This window comes from Nelumbo nucifera, chromosome 4, assembly GCF_055504915.1.
Source record: "Nelumbo nucifera cultivar China Antique chromosome 4, China Antique-T2T, whole genome shotgun sequence".
NCBI lineage: Eukaryota > Viridiplantae > Streptophyta > Magnoliopsida > Proteales > Nelumbonaceae > Nelumbo > Nelumbo nucifera.
In genome coordinates, this window is record NC_142652.1 from 61,581,618 (window position 1) to 61,585,907 (window position 4,290).

Here is a 4,290-nt window from a genome sequence, read left to right on the forward strand (position 1 = left end):
AGATAGAAAATGCATTAAGTTCTATGATAAACCTGTATCATCAGATGAATCATGTATATATATTCCTATATACCATTCAATTCACACTATGAGTTATGTAGTCTATTATATGAATTCCCCTTCCGGTTCATTCACATAAACCAAATCAACTAAGAGGTGGCCAAGCTCCTAATTGCATTACGCATAATAACTCATAGACAATGTGAAAATAAAAACAGTTTGGTTGAATTAAATAAAAATCAATCCATGGTTGTGGTTAGGCTTTCCATAGCCCCAGCTATAAATAAACTAGTTCATGATAAAGAAGATTAAATAAACAAGGTATAAGAAAGAACTCATGATGTCGCCCTTGAAGTTGAGAACGATGAGCTTGTCTTCTCCTTGCCGCCGCCTTCTTCTCCTCCTAGGTTGCTGACTGCTTCCTTGAAAGCTGAAGCTCTCTTGGAAGACTTTTGATTGCTCCCCAGATTGATTGATGCCTGGTGCTAGTCCCCCCCCCCCCTTTATATAGCTTTAGGAGGAGGGGTTGTTTCCAACTCATTTTTGGAGTTCTTTCTCAAAAATAGAAATTCCTAATTCCTAATGGTTAGTTTAGATCTAATCCTATCCTATCTCTTATCTGATAATCTCATTCTCCTTTATCTTTCTAGAATTACATCAGAAAATTAAATCTGATAGGACACTTTGCAGTTTCCTTATTCTTGTATTCGTATTGGGCTTCTGCTACGAACTGGGCTTCCCTACGAATTTGCTCAGACTTTGGGCCCGATTTTGACTTTGAAGCAGTCAAATCTACCAAAACTCAAAACAATAAAGTTGTAGTGCTTTTCCTTATCTTTCCAATGCATCTTGAATCATCTCAATCGGAGTCTGGATGGGAGAGTTATGCCTAGATTAATACGCGGCGCCGAAACTATGCAAAATTACCCGATTAGCCTTGTTTTTCTCCTAACGCCTTCTTTGTTGCCCTGAATCGAAATACAAAAATAATAAGTCCAATTAAGTATAAAAGACTGAATATTTAGGGATAAAAATATGATAATTTTTGTTCTTATCAAATCCCCCTATACTTAAACCTTGCCCATCCTCGAGCAAGACAAAATTCAATCTAAAATAAAACAAGAACAAACTAACTATCCTACTGATCTTTAAACTCAACTCTCCTTCATCTTTCCCCACAAATATTCTAGGTTAACTATTGCAAACCGTTAAATCAACACAACCAAATCATACACGACTCATTCATCAGTCAATCCAATTTTTGCTACTGCAAGCCAAGTAGTAAGTTAGGGAAAACCACTCTTTTTATTTTCTTTTTATCTGGAGTGAGTGCATTTTATGCTTTGTCTCACTTTTGGATCACTCGGCCAGTAGGTGCATTTTATGCTCCATCCTACTGTTGAATTTGCTGGCTAGTAAGTGCATTTTATGCTCCATCCTACCAATTGTAGCAATGGTAAAACAATTACCCCATTTACTTAAACTTGAATTTAGAACTAACTTAACTGGAAATGGCTTCAGATAAGTCATGTACTCCTTGATCGTACCTCATTACTTGGTTCACAAGAATTTTCCTAGAACATTGTTTCAATTGATTTCAAAAGAGTTGAGGTTTTGATATATATATATATATATATATATATATTGAATTAAATAAAATCCTATACTCTCCCCCACACACACTTAGTCTATGTATTGTCTTCAATGTAAGGTAAAAAGAAAAGGTGGAAATAACTTAACTATAAAAGCAAGAAGAGGAAAAAGAGAAAAACAAACTTCCCTATTTTTAATCATAAACTGGATCCTCCAGGTCCTGTAGTTGCAACTTCTAATGTTTTACCCTCTCATCCATCATGGGTGGGTTTAAATCTAGAATAGGGGCCTGCACAATAGATGGGAGGAGTTTTGTGTGAGCTGGAGGTGCTTCAATGGAGGGTCGCAATTGTTTGGTAGAGGTCGGTTCATCCAGTGGTAAATTTTTCCTTGTCTTGGCTTGAACTCTTCTTGACCGGCCTCCAAATAGTTTAAAACCTCCTTAATTTCTTCATCCAAGACCTGTACACTTTTACAAGAATTAAGAATGCAGCTTTCTAAAGGATCTTCTAATTTAGATGCGTTAATTTCAGCTGCTCAAACATCAATGCAATTGATTGCATATATTTCATGTTCAATTGTGTTGGGATATTTCATGGTTTTAAATACATTAAACACTACTTCTTCACCATTGATTCTAAGAGTAAGTAAACCTTTTTGCACATCAATTAAAGCATTACCAGTAGCAAGAAAAGGTCTCCCTAAAATCAAAGAAATTGTCCTATCTTCCTCCATATCCAACACAATGAAGTCAGCAGGAATAATAAAATTGCCCACTTTGACTAAAATATCTTCTACTATTCCCCTAGGATATGTAATGCTTCTATCAGCTAATTGCAGGGTAATAGTAGTAGGTGTTAGTTCATGCAATCAAAGTTTTTCCAAAATAGAATATGGCATTAGATTTATACTGGCACCTAAATCGCATAAAGCTTTCTCAAACTCAGTATCTCCTATGGTGCAAGGAATAGAAAAACTCCCTGGGTCCTTGAGCTTTGGGGGCAATTTATTTTGAAGAATTGTTGAGCACTCTTCGTTTAGTTTCACCATTTCACATTCCTCCCATTTCCTTTTATTTGACATCACATCTTTCAAGAATTTGGCATATTTTGGCATCTGCGACAATACATCAAGAAGAGGAATGTTAATATGTATTTTTCTAAACACCTCTAAAAATTTTTCAAATTGTTTATCCAAGTTAGCTTTCAAAACTCTTTTAGGGTAGGGGAGAGGAAGTTTAATGGCATATAAATTTAGTTTAGGTGTACTCCCCTCGATCTCCATTTGTGAATCGGCTACCTCAATTTTATGATCATCATCCTTGATCTCGCCAATAGTCTTTCCACTTCTTAAGGCAATGGCATTCACTTGCTCCCTTGGGTTCTTCTCTGTATTGCTAGGCAATCATCCCTCTCTTCTTTCTGACAACATGCTCACAATCTGCCCCACTTGAACTTCTAAGTTCTTAATAGATGCCTCTTGATTTAAGAATCTCTTTTCGTGATCTTGGAACTTTGCTTCAGCAGTATTAATGAACATAGAAATCATGTCCTCTAAATTTCCCTTCTTCTCTTGTGGGGGTGGCTGTTGTTGAAATCGCATGGGTGCTTTTTGTTGGTTGTTATTCCATGAAAAATTCGGATGATTCCTCCACCCCGGATTGTATGTATTCGAATAAGGGTTGAAATTTGGCCTGCCACCATGGGAAACAAAATTAACACTTTCATGTGAAGAAAAAGGATTACCTACCTGACAATCAGAATTTATATGTCCCAATTGGCCACAAAGATCACATGGATTACAAGATGACATATTTATTGCTGCAACACTAAGATTGTCTAATTTTTTATTCAAAGTAGCAAGCTAAATAGATAAAGCTGAAAAAGAATCTAGTTGATGCACTCCCCTTCGATCATCTCGGTCATTATTCCATTGGTAGTTATTTGATACCATTTCTTCCTCTAGATCATAGGCTTCCTTTGGAGTTTTCCTCATGATTGTGCCTCCTGCAGCTGCATCAACAATGGAGCAATTAGATGGAGTAATACCATTATAAAAAGTTTATATTTGATGCCAAACTGGCATTCAATGGTGAAGACACTTCCTAAGCATCTCTTTAAATCATTCACATGCCTCATACAAAGATTCCCTCTCTAGTTGAACAAAAGTAATGATATCATTGATCAATTTTGCTGTTTTAGAGGGAGGAAAATACTAAGCCAAAAATTTTTGAGTCAAGTCGTTCCAAGTAGTGATACTTCCTGCAGGAGTGAGTTAAGCCAATCCTTAGCTCTATCACGTAATGAGAATGGAAAAAGTCTAAGCCTAATAGCATCATCGCTAACTCCATTATGCTTGAATGTGTCGCATATTTCCAGGAAGTTAACGATATGTGCATTAGTCCAACATGGCCAAAAATTCACAGCGGTTCGGTGCGAGGACAGATGGTACCATTAGACGAGTTAATGAGGTAAGCCATGTTAATTTAGAAAATCAGATTTCAGATTTAACTGCTTTGGTTAGGCAATTCACTGCAGGACAATTACAAACAACCAGGGTGTGTGGTATCTGTTCGATCCCTGGACATCCTACGGACATGTGTCCATCACTATAGGATGGATCAATGCAGCAAGTAAGTGCCGTAGGAGGATTCCCGGGCTAGCTCCAACTATAGTATGATCCCTACTCCAATTACTA

The 4,290-nt window shown here is 36.9% G+C and overlaps 1 non-coding gene across 1 annotated transcript; it reads left to right on the plus strand.

The window, feature by feature from the left end:
* Window positions 1-3,676: 3,676 nt before the first annotated feature.
* On the plus strand, window positions 3,677-3,783 carry LOC148800593 (small nucleolar RNA R71). The gene has a single exon (XR_016071091.1). It is a non-coding gene; the product is annotated as a small nucleolar RNA R71 (small nucleolar RNA).
* The last annotated feature ends 507 nt before the right edge of the window (window positions 3,784-4,290 follow it).